Source organism: Periplaneta americana, chromosome 7 (assembly GCF_040183065.1).
Source record: "Periplaneta americana isolate PAMFEO1 chromosome 7, P.americana_PAMFEO1_priV1, whole genome shotgun sequence".
Taxonomy (NCBI): Eukaryota; Metazoa; Arthropoda; class Insecta; order Blattodea; family Blattidae; genus Periplaneta; species Periplaneta americana.
In genome coordinates this window covers 26914184-26927954 of record NC_091123.1, presented here as the reverse complement: position 1 = coordinate 26927954, position 13771 = coordinate 26914184, and the positions used below count along the sequence as shown (strand labels likewise).

At 36.9% G+C, this 13771-nt stretch overlaps 1 protein-coding gene across 1 annotated transcript in view; it reads right to left on the bottom strand.

Annotated features, from left to right (window-relative positions):
* Positions 1-13557, bottom strand: part of LOC138703006 (bestrophin-3-like) — a 67101-nt gene extending 53544 nt beyond the window's left edge. The window contains exon 1 of the mRNA XM_069830494.1: positions 13443-13557. The gene's annotated coding sequence lies outside the window, so the exon portion shown is untranslated. The remainder of the gene's footprint in view (positions 1-13442) is intronic.
* Positions 13558-13771: the final 214 nt, after the last annotated feature.

Sequence of the window (13771 nt, the reverse complement as noted above, 5' to 3'; positions counted from 1 at the left end):
GATTATTGTACACCCCTCCAGCTAAGAACTAGTAAGAGTAAATCTTGATTGATGCAGTCTGCACAGACCGGCGATCCGCGCACATAACTGCACATTTAGAGTCTGATTTCTGGCATGCCTGATGTAGAGGTCTGATATGGAAAAGCGAGAGAATCCCAAGAAAAACCCCAACTACGACCTCGTCCCCATACGTGTAACTGCGAATTTTTCAATGAAAAATCCTAGACTTGATCGGGACTCGAATCCGGATCACCTGCGTGACAAACATTTGTTGTTATTCTAGCAAATAAGTTATAATTTGAGAATAAAAGACTAACAGCACGATAGCTATCGCAGATAATTCTACCTCTATAGTTTTATACGAATATATTGGATGTACAGGGACATCATTTTATTTTTACTTCAACTTTTATTGTACCCAGTTTTTGAATGTACTTCACTCCCACCCCTTTTACTAATGAAGTTCAACTGTCCTCCACACAGATACAAGACCGCATATACAGACATACTAGCCTTAAGGTCATAGTAAATAGTACGTTCCAAAAATATGTTCGCGTTTTCCAGTGACGAAAGAGCTTTCAATACTGAATCATTTTCGCACAGGTACTGTCGTCAATTTGCCTTCGTCGTATCCCGGTTTCCCCCACCAGTTTTTATTCGCCAGCTAGTGGCTGGGCTGTCTTAGCTCTTTTCTGAGAACATTAATTTCTGTTAGGAATTGGACGTCTACGTAATATTATACAACTGTTTAAAATAACTTAAATAAAAGGGCCTCGTTAAGTAATTAACTGTCACGTGATTTCCTCCCTTTCTACGACCCTACGACATAACCATTTGCACGGACAATAGATAGTATGTCTGAGTAATTTTATCTTTTCGGATCGGGCAAAAGTGAAGACTGAATTTACAGTACGTAAGGTATTCTTTCATATAGTAGGTACAGAATTATTTCAACGTGAGTTACTAGTACGAAGGACGAAACTGATAATTGGGATTAGGTATAATAGTCTATTTGTGCGATAATATGCACATTAGAACTGAAGCCTGTATCGAAATGAACGGCCACCATTTTAAAAAATGTGTATATGATTATTTTTCAATTTAACTTCATTCTCTGTATCGTACGTTAATGTGCTGTAGACGGTATAATATACACTGCATAATGAATACGTCCGAATGAATAGCTCAGTTCGTGAGTAAAAACACTCATTGTTAATACTGTACTGTATTTTGATTAAACAAAAACCTAATGACAATGATCAAATTCAAAATCGCGATATTTCCTAGTTTACGTAAATGGATGAACTACTTTTCTTCCCTCCTATACCTAGTAAAGTGATTTGTTTGTATATTACGCCAGTATCATCGAACTCCAGTCGTGGAAGGAGGTTGCAAACGTGTTGATCCAAAGGTAGAGCCAGGTTAATATTAAAAATGTTAGTAAAAATAAAATGATGTCCCTGTATTTGAGCTATATTCAATCTTCTGGAACATAGAATTCTTTCCGCAAAATGCGTGATATCAGTTGTTACAACTTACTGGGAACTGAGGCCTGCATCTCGCAGCACACATGTTTTCTCCAAGAGGTAATTGGTAATAATAAGTGACGCCACAGCACAGTCATCAATCTGCTGGGTCAAATACCAACTTGATCATCTGCTTGAAGCAGCTCGGATTACACAAGCAAAAACAAAGGACTGCGGCGAGACGTTCCTCTGGGAGAGGTAAATGAAATCCTATTCTTGCAAAGCCATTATTTATAAACTAATTGCGTAAAAAGTAAACCCGCCACTAATGTGTTAAGATTTACTGAAGTATTGTTAATGAAAATTTATTTTCAAATAAATACATGGGAAACAAATATTTTCATATCATATAACATATCGTTTTAAAGACGAATATACAATCAATATCGATCATATAATTAGGCGTTAAATCATCTTCTGATAGTTTTATACTAACTATTGTTTTAAGGGGGGATATAGCTTACAGGTTTGAGGATCAAAAAATTCATTTTTCAATTTATTTTTTATATAAATATTGGACATTTATCTTTATAGCAGTGAAGAAATTTTTACGATATATACAGGGACATCATTTTATTTTTACTTCAATTTTTATTGTACCTGGCTTTTTTAATGTACTCCACTCCCACCCCTTCTACTAATGAAGTTCAACCGTCCTCCACAGGACCGCATATACAGACATAGTAGCCTTACGGTCATAGTAAACATTACGTTCCAAAAATATGTTCGCGTTTTCCAGTGACGAAAGAGCTTTCAATACTGAATCATTTTCGCACAGGTACTGTCGTCCATTTGCCTACGTCGTATCCCGATTTCTCCCACCAGCTTTTATTCGCCATCTAGTGGCTGGGCTGTCTTAGCTCTTTTCTGAGAACATTAATTTCTGTTAGGAATTGGACGTCTACGTAATATTATGCAACTGTTTAAAATAACTTAAATAAAAGGGCTTCGTTAAGTAATTAACTGTCACGTGATTTCCTCCCTTTCTACGACCCTACGACATAACCACTTGGACGGACAGTAGACAGCATGTCTGAGTAATTTTATCTTTTCGGATCGAGCAGAAGTGAAGATTGAATTTACAGTACGTAAGGCACTCTTTTATAGAGTAGGTAACAGAATTATTTCAACATGAGTTACTAGTACGAAGGATGAAACTGGTAATTGGAATTAGGTACAATAGTCTATAGTGCAATAATATGCACAAAAGAACTTAAGCCTATATCGAGATGTAGGCCACCATTTTTAAAAATGTGTTTAAATATTCATATTATGATTATTTTTCAATTTAACTTCATTCTCTATATTGTACACTAATGTGCTGTAGACAGTATAATATACACTGCATAATGAATACGTCCACATGGACAGCTCAGTTCGTGAGTAAAAACACGCATTGTTAATACTGTACTGTATTAAATGTTATGTTTTATTTAACGACACTCGCAACTGCAGAGGTTATATCAGCGTCGCCGTATGTGCCGGAATTTTGTCCCGCGGAGTTCTTTTACATGCCAGTAAATCTACTGACATGAGCCTGTCGCATTTAAGCACACTTAAATGCCATCGACCTAGCCCGGGATCGAACCCGCAACCACTTGGGCATAGAAGGCCAGCGCTATACCAACTAGCCAACCAGGTCGACTGTACTGTATTTTGATTAAACAAAACCTAATGAAAATGATCAAACTCAAAAACGCAATATTTCCTAGTTTACGTAAATGGATGAACTATTTTCTTCCCTCCTATACCTAGTAAAGTGATTTGTTTGTATATTACGCCAGTATCATCGAACTCCAGTCGTGGAAGGGGGTAGCAAACGGCGTTGATCCAGAGGTATAGCCAAGTTAATATTACAAATGTTAGTAAAAATAAAATGATGTCCCTGTATAAGTTTTCATTATGTAGTTCGCCGAAAATTGAAACGTAAAATAAAACAGTAATTTCGAAGCAACAAGAAATGAAATTGGTTTGCACCTAAAATCAGTGACTTTGTTGTGGGTATGTTAATAAAAGTCTACGTTTTTCAAGTCAGGTATGGTTTAGCTCATTCTCCTATGCCTATCGAATCGCTGGCTATGATGCCGAAATATCCGGCGTCGGTGTATAATAAAAATATTTAATTGCCTGTCGTAAAACTATCCCACGTACGGACATTGGATATTCAATATAAGAATGAAGAAAGTCATGCAATGCTTCATTGCCTTTTCTTACGTCATAAAATCCCATGTTGCAGTGAGGCGTGGCAGTCATTCCTCTACATAAAGCTCCCCTCGTGAAATGTGGAATTGGTGTTCAAGACGTGACACGAAAACGAAGAAGCGCGTCGAAAGGGACCCGCCCTCGTAATCCTGGACTTAGTGATTACCGATTACTAATGCTATTTCATAATGCTTGGGCGACAGACGACGAACAGCGAATATTTTGAGCATCAAATATTTCTATACCTATCAGAAATGTCTTCGTATAAAATTCTGTCGAATATTCTTTTGAGAAGATTAACTCCATATGTAGATGAAATTATTGGGGATCATCAGTGTGGTCTTAGGCGTAATAGATCGACTATTGATCAGATTTTTTGTATTCGACAGATATTGGAGAAAAATGGGAGTATAAGGGTACAGTACATCAGTCATTCATAGATTTCAAAAAGGCGTATGACTCGGTTAAGAGAGAAGTTTTATATGATATTCTTATTGAATTTGGTATTCCCAAGAAACTAGTTCGATTAATTAAAATGTGTCTTAGTGAAACTTACAGCAGAGTCCGTATAGGCCAGTTTCTATCTGATGCTTTTCCAATTCACTGCGGGCTGAAGCAGGGAGATGCATTGTCACCTCTACTTTTTAACTTTGCTCTAGAATATGCCATTAGGAAAGTTAAGGATAATATAGAGGGTTTGGAATTGAACGGGTTACATCAGCTTCTTGTCTATGCGGATGACGTGAATATGTTAGGAGAAAATGAACAAACGATTAGGGAAAACACGGAAATTCTACTTGAAGCAAGTAAAGCGATAGGGTTGGAAGTAAATCCCGAAAAGACTAAGTATATGATTATGTCTCGTGACCAGAATATTGTACGAAATGGAAATATAAAAATTGGAGATTTATCCTTCGAAGAGGTGGAAAAATTCAAATATCTTGGAGCAACAGTAACAAATATAAATGATACTCGGGAGTAAATTAAACGCAGATAAATATGGGAAATGCGTGTTATTATTCGGTTGAAAAGCTTTTGTCATCTAGTCTGCTGTCAAAAAATCTGAAAGTTAGAATTTACAAAACAGTTATATTACCGGTTGTTCTGTATGGCTGTGAAACTTGGACTCTCACTTTGAGAGAGGAACATAGGTTAAGGGTGTTTGGAGAATAAGGCGCTTAGGAAAATATTTGGGTCGAAGAGGAATGAAGTTACAGGAGAATGGAGAAAGTTACACAACACAGAACTGCACGCATTGTATTCTTCACCTGACATAATTAGGAACATTAAAGCCAGACGTTTGAGATGGGCAGGGCATATAGCACGTATGGGCGAATCCAGAAATGCATATAGAGTGTTAGTTGGGAGGCCGGAGGGAAAAAAGACCTTTAGGGAGGCCGAGACATAGATGGGAAGATAATATTAAAATGGATTTGAGGGAGGTGAGATATGATGATAGAGACTGGATTAATCTTGCTCAGGATAGGGACCAATGGCGGGCTTATGTGAGAGCGGCAATGAACCTCCGGGTTCCTTAAAAGCCAGTAAGTAAGTATCAGAAATGTCTCAAATATTGTGTGTTCTATGCTACTACCGTGAATTTCGTCACTTTAATCTAGGCGCCATGATCCCACCCCATCTGCTCTTGAGACTTACATTTTCATCCAATAAAATAAAAAGCTATAAAAACTAAAATAATTCTAAAAACAAATAAAAAAATAAATCTAATAAAACAAATTGTACAAAATTTAGGTTGTAATTACATGCTGGATTTGCAATGAAAGACCTGCCTTTGGGCAGAAAACTATGAATGAATCAATTAAAATTTCGCGATATTCTCAACAGAAAGACGTTTTATGAAGAGATTTTAAATATCATGGATGAAGACTTTATTGATACTTTCTGGAGGTCTGACGAAGCACATTTCCAACTCAGTTGTAATCACTTAAAGGGCGTCCTTTTCAAGGAATAAATGGCGGACTATGTGCTATATGAGTCCCGTGCCGTGGCGTCGCGGTTTAAGGCATCCCGCCTAGGACTCGCGTTACGGAATGCACGCTGATTCGAGTCCTCATGGGGGAAGAAATTTTCTCATGAAATTTCGGCCAGTGTATGGGACCGGTGCCCATCCAACATCGTGATGCACTTGGGGAGCTACGATAGGTAGCGAAATCCGGTTGCGAATACCAGCTATAACGGCTGGGGGGGGATCATCGTGCTAACCACACGATACCTCCATTCTGGTTGGATGATCGTCTATCTCTACTTCGGAATGTGGGCGTGAGGCCAGCAGTCGGCTGGTCGGTCTAGGCCCTTCACGTGCTGTAGCGCCACGGATTATATATATATATATATATATATATATATATATATATATATGATCTCACGTACATATGTCATTAAAAAATAATTCTTAAGTCAATAACCAACTATTTATAAATTGTCCGTTCCTTTGCTGAATCTAGAATCTGAATATAATGTATACATTTCGAAGAATTATATAAGTGCATGTTAAGAAGGGCAATTTCCGATATTATGCAGAATTCCCAAATAATACGAAGAATAGGTCCTATAATTAATATTTACGACTTCATGGAATTCAGGAAAATTATTGTTTAGTCAACTGTCCGAAGACTGGTCTGAACCTCACAAGTGATACTAGGAAGGCGCCACTTATGAGACAACTAAGCCAGGAGATAATGGAGTAGGTTGGCCAGTTCCTTTCTCCCTTCATTGCATACATCGCTGACTATTGTCAGTGTATTTCGAACTAGCGGATCGGTCAAGCAATGGACTGCATTTTTCACGCGTGCTTACTCCATTTCTGGACCATTCTCCTCAACTAAAGTCAGCTGGGACAGCCGGGATTATCAATGCTTCAGTTCAAAGTTTTCAGTTCAGTGACTCGTCCGTGGTTTATGCGTTTGAAGTAACCTTGATCCGCCAGTTCAAAATGCACTGATTATAGTGACATATTATACTAATCAGACTTCAGATATACTGGTATACAAAACAATTGTTCTTCCTCTCACACATATTGTCAAGTGAGATGTACTGCCTGATAACAGATGTACATATCAGCCAGAACCTCAATCAAAGGTGGGAAAATTATTAACGTCAAATTCTGAAAGGTTAATTTGATTAATGAACATGAAGTGAACTTTGTGCAGTATGAAGCAATGTTCCTCTAGGAATTTGGTTAGTTTAGATTACATTATTGTTGTTTTGAACATTTTTACAACGAATGGATTAGTAACTTTTTTATTGATTACGGCAGGTTTTACGTTAAGTCTTATACCAGTGTTGTGATTAGTCTGATTAGCTCAGGGGTGTACAAAAGGGGAGGGGGTTACACAGGTTTAAACCACCCTCTTGAACTGTATAAAAAAACATTTAGATTTGAGTATTTTTTATCCGTGATCATTTACCCTTCTCTAATTTTTCACGTCAGAGTAACAAACTCGACACCGACATAAGGCATAGTCTTCCAACCCCTCTTTCAATATATTCATCATGCCAGTTTCATTCTTCATCCTTGGTGAGTTCCATGTTCCATTATTGTGTTTAATTTATTTTATTAGGTTTTTTTACGATGCTTTATCAACATCTTAGGTTATTTAGCGTCTAAACGAGATGAATACCGGTGAAATGAGTCCGGGGTCCAACACCGAAAGTTACCCAGCATTTTCTCATATTGGGTTAAGGGAAAACCCCGGAAAAAACCTCAACTAGGTAACTTGCCCCGAACCGGGAATCGAGTCTGGGCAACCTGATTTCGCGGCCAGACGCGCTAACCGTTACACCACAGGTGTGGACTATTGTGTTTAATTAAATTTATTTCAATATATTTGATTGTTTCCATAGATTTTCCTGTTATATAAAGTGTCTTACCTATCAAATAGGCCTACGTACAAATAACTGCTGAATATATTATCATTGTGTAAATGTAATAATGAGAAGCATTTTTTATTATACAAAATTAAACTGAAGTTATATTTGTTAAAAATTAGATAGCTGTGAAAAAAATACGTTTCAATAACTTTATAAGGATATTCATGAATATGTTCTATTAAAACATGGTATATTATTAAATATGGATAATAATAATAATAATAATAATAATAATAATAATAATAATAATAATACACAACATTTAAAATACCGATAATGCAAATGTTAAACAATTTTAATAATAACCCCTCCACTGACAAAATTTTGCGTACGCCATTGGATTAGCTTATGATATTTTTTCACTTAAGAATTGGTTATAACAACAACTTCCTTGTGTTAAAACACAAACGCATCCCCAGCGAAACAACTGAAGAAACTGGAAGAAGCAAGGAACTCACTACTTCTGAAGATGACTAACACGAAGTCGAAACTGGTCAACTAGGTACTTTACCACTTATTGTTAGTTTTCATTTTAACACTAGAAAGATGTTGTAACTAAATTCCGGTCGCAGGATTATTGGATCAATTTTCTTTGAAGAAACTGTAAGCATATGAACATTTTCACGGACTTCGTTGAGCATCTAGGATCTCTCTAAAGGTCTGCGACCTCCGAGGTCACCAGACTTGACATCAGCAGATTAATTCCTGTGGGGCTATCGCAAGGAAAGAGTCTACAGAAATAGACCACGAACCATCCAGGATCTCCGGACAAAGATCACAGCCGAAATAAATATCGAGGTAGACATATTGAGGCGTGTATCTGACAATATGGCGAAATGGGCAAGAATGTATTTCCAGGAGGAGGGAGGACACGTATAACGCATCTTGTAATTGTAAGGTATTTTGTCAGAGATAATCTCTGATTCACACTTGGTTACGTTAATTTTTTATTACTTAAACAATAGACATATTTAAGAAGTGGGACGTCTCACAGAAACTTAATCAGTGGGTCATGGTTAGAAATTAGCAGGATTTGACAATTTTTTGAACAACACTTTACTCTTCGGCACTGACATATTTACAAAAAGCTCATATAACTGCAAACTAATGAAACTGACTTCGATCTTCAGACAGTTACAGAAGATATTTAATTCAGGACAACTCAACTTAGTACTCCCCACGTTCCTTAACATCTCGTCTTGTTGCTGGGATCATTATTTGCACAAGCTCTAAGACATTAATCTAAGTAAAGGACTGTCACATCGAGATTCAACTAAAGTTACGGTGAAGTTAGGTTACGATTCTTATGTGCCAGCAGTTTAATGGGCAAAGGCGCACCACTTCACGACGGTCGAGGCTACAACGAGGTCGAGAGCTATGCTCCAGTCGAATGAGAACACTTCTTGCAATCAGATGTAGTATTAAACCACATCTAAGATTCTTTCGAAGTGCCGTAGATAAAAAAGTCCTTCATCCATGTTTCAATCTAGAGGTACAACCGCATTTCCTTCCAGCTCTGATAGCGCCAACAAGTTACAGATAATTTTAGATAATTCTATGGCCAATATTTGAGAGCTTATTTCGCCAAATACAATCTCGCTCTTACAAATTCCACCGACACTAAATAATCTCACAATTGTTACGGCGTCGATAAATTAGCAACTTTAAAAGGGATGTTTATGTGAATGTTGAATTTATAGTCGGGTCGTTCTGATACTCTCAACAGCTCTTGGTTATATTCAAACCTCACGAATTATATTTCTGTAATCCGCTTGCTAAGGGTTCGTTTTAGTGTATAGTCATACACAATTTGTGCAGTAATAAAACCAATATATGCAATGATTTTTAATTGGTTAGTTTGGACACTTTATCAACTGCTGGTGAAGACGGTGATGTCCACACCTGTGGAGTAACGGTTAGCGCATCTGGCCGCGAAACCAGTTGGCCCGGATTCGATTCCCGGTCGGGGCAAGTTACCTGGTTGAGGTTTTTTCCGGGATTTTCCCTCAACCCAATATGAGTAAATGCTGGGTAACTTATAGTGCTGGATCCCGGACTCATTTCACCGGCATTATCACCTTCATCTCAATCAGACGTTAAATAACCTAAGATGTTGATAAAGCGACGTAAAATAACCTACTTAAAAAAAAGGATAGTGATAAAGCTAATAGTGAAGTGAGTCCAGGGTCCAGCGTCGAAAGTTACCCAGCATTTGCTCTTAATGGGTTGAGGGAATACCTCGGAGAAACCACAATCAGGTAACTTGTTTCAACCTGGATTTGAACCCGGGCCCCCTAGTTTCACAGTCAGACGTGCTAACCGTTTCTTCATAGCGGTGGACATGTGCAGAAATAAAAATACAACAGAATACGTGAAAGCAACGCTGTAATATTCATTAAAATGTTAATTAATGGACAGAGGGAGAGAGATTTAGAGAAAAATCGTCTAACCTTAATTAAGGATGACCACGAGAATCCGGAAATTAATAGCAAATATGAATTAAAGATGAATATTATTATAAAAATAGATTTTAATAATTAATCACTATTTATATAAATTATAAAATAAAATCTTAAAAGATAACCTTAAAATTAAACTTATAAATAAAAGATTTTAGTTAAAATTAGCATATGGCATATCCTTAATTAAGACCTTCTGAGGTCGACCTCGGTACCGTAGTCGTATAACGCTGTCCTTCTGTGCTCGAGGTTGCGGGTTCGATCCCGCCTCAGATCGATGGTATTTAAGTGTGCTTAAATGCGACAGGCTCATGTCAGTAGATTTACTGGCGTGTAAAAAAACTACTGCGGGACAAAATTCCGGCAAACCGGCGACGCTGTTATAACCTCTGCAGTTGCGAGCGTCGTTAAATAAACCATAATTTAAATTTTTCCCTTGTTCGGCTTGTATTGCTCCATCCAACTAACGTGATATGCGTATAAGGGAAGAGGGCTACCTTGCCAGCTACTCCATAAACACTGTATTATTCTGTGTGTATGTAACTTCAGAGTAAATGTGCCTCAATTTCGGAGTCTATTCATAAGTAATAAATGTTGATTTTACCAAACTTCGATTAGATGGTATAATTTTAATAGGTTAATAAATAGTAATTTATTAAACGTAATATTAATCGAATCTAACTGAAAATGTCCGTTCTCTAATATAACCGTGAGAATTTTACTATCTCTCTCTTCTTGCAGCAATGCAACTGTCACAACACATTTCCCATCATAAAACAAAGGTTTCTATCTTCTTAATGTAACAAGCTGCTTGCTGACAACATAAAGTCCACTGTAGTCTTTTCAGTTCTTGTTTTTCATAAGAAATTTGTTTTGATCTGTGTTCATTATAGATGCCTGTTTCTAGTAGCCAGAGTGAAACAAAGTTTAAGTACCATAAAAACATATATCTGAACAGTTTACTGAATTCTCTAAAAGATAATTTTTAAGGGTGCTATTCATAGACATTTCGCTAGCCCGCGCTACGAGCGTGCTAAACTAGCCCCGGCTATCGACTAGTTACTTGTACAGGATTCATATCATATCGCTAACACTGGTTTATGAATACGAAAAACGTTAGTTCGCTGATCATCCACCGGAAGCCCGCGCTAAGAATGTCTATGAATACTGCCCTTAAAGTTTAAATGTTTCAGCAACCAAGTCAGAAGCTCCAAGTAAGTATGACGAAACACATTTGATTGATGAATTTATTTTATTTTATTGGGTTATTTTACGACGCTGTATCAACATCTAGGTTATTTAGCGTCTGAATGATATGAAGGTGATAATGCCGGTGAAATGAGTCCGGGGTCCAGCACCGAAAGTTACCCAGCATTTGCTCGTATTGGGTTGAGGGAAAACCCCGGAAAAAACCTCAACCAGGTAACTTGCCCCGACCGGGATTCGAACCCGGGCCACCTGGTTTCGCAGCCAGACGCGCTGACCGTTACTCCACAGGTGTGGACTTGATCGATGAATAAAAACACAAATTAACCATTTAATTTCTGCTATCAACGAAAAAATTGTTTAACACCGTTTATACCGTCCAACAGCTATTATAAATTATCCTGACACTGTATGTATTTTACTGTTATTTGAATTTTAGGCTTCCAATATGTGAAAACAAGCTGGAGGTAATTTTAATGCTAAGGGAAGTATCATTCACCGGTACAGTAACATTCTTCTGTACTTGGCTATCGTAGCAATTCTATCTCGTTGCCTGTGTCTAATGGGGTACAAGCTGGGGAACAACATATCTAAATGCAAATGCGGTTATTAACATAGTTGAAAATTCGTTAGATGCGAACTTTCTATCTCTCAATATTAATAAAAGATTACAAAATTATTTTATTAATAACGAAATATCCACGCGTAACATGAATAAATAATTTCGGTTTTAAAGGGGAAGTAACGAAGCTGTGTTGGAAAGAGTGGGTGAAGAAAGAATGATGCTGAAACTGATCAGAAAGAGAAAAAGGAATTGACTGTCTACTGAAGGATGCATAAGAAGAATTGGTGAACGGGAGAAACGTTAGGGGCAGAAGATATCAAATAATATAAGACATTAAAATATATAGATCATATGCGGAGACTAAGAGGAAGGCAAAAAATAGGAAAGGCTGGAAAATGCTGGATTTGCAGTGAAAGACCTGCCCTTGTGCAGAACACTATGAATAAATGAAGGGAAGTGAAACAATTATTTTTGCGAACATTTCTCTAACAGAAGAATAGACTCGTAAGAATAGCCTTCATTTTTATATTATAATTATTAACCATATTTGTTTCAATTTGTAATGTACCTTGTTTATATTTTATATTACCTTAATATATATTTTTACTTTTGGAATTTCAAGAACACTACCGTGCACAGGCTTTGGTTTTTTCAGGAGTGAGGTAATTATAAATTATATAATTTTAAATGTTTGTAAAACAGCTCAATAAATGATTATTATTATTATTGTTATTATTATTATTATTATTATTATTATTATTATTATTATTATTATTACCGGTATTATTTTTGACGGTGAATGAGACACTTTTACTAAAAGAGCTGAATAGAGCTCGCGTTTTAGAAGTTCTGTGATAATGCATCGATAAAGCTTATTCTCAGTATTTGTCACACATAAAATGAAAAAGGTACACGGGATAATAGGTCTAAACGTTCAGATAATAGCCGCATAGAGATTTCACGACCATAGATCTATCGTCTATTTGCATATAACCGGGGACGTGATAACCACACATCACTATAGTCACACCATGTACTGTATCTGTAGAGATATCTCGATGACTTCGTATAGCATTAGAAAGGATCGCGAAAACATTTCTACAATTCACAAACCAATATAATCGGAAAACGAACTAGTGCTAATGTTATGCATTACTACAAGTGTTGCATGTTATATATTTATTTTATTAGTTACGTCTTTACTATAAATTAAATGGAATACATTTACATAAGGCGAAGAAATTAACACCTAAAATAATGAGTTACTTGAAAATTAATATCTAAATTGAAACAATTGATACCGTTTCATATTCATAAAATGTAGCAATGTTGCACATACAAAATTTATTACCGGTGCATTTACAGTTTCTGGCACGGTTAATACTGCAATAATTACTTCAATAAAACCGCAATTGAGCAATGCAATGCAAATACAATACGCTAATAATAAAAATTGGAATTGTAGCGAATTTTAAGAAAATTACTAAGCAAAAGAGCCGAAATGTTTGTTAATAATGCTATCATTTTATGAATAGGGAGTCTACTGAGGTACTATAACCCCCTCCATATGTTGTACACAAAATAACTTCTCACCAGAACGCCACAGTTTCCGTCCAATCGATAGCTGCGAGCAGCGGAACAAACATGCACATTTCACAGATAGCGAGACCCGACTGAGAGCCCGGACGGTAGGACGGCCCCGCAGATAGTCATGGAACTGAGGGAAGCTATCTAGTAAGGCGCGCCGATCTCCATTAGATTTTACAGATACTATGTATATAGACGCCAACCCAATAGGGACATCCAGGCGCCAGCCCCCAGAGAATCATTATCCTCCACTCCAGAGTTTTAGATTGACTTTAATGTTTACTCACTTTATTGGTCAATTAATATTTTCTATTAAAATCCCAAGCAGCCCAATA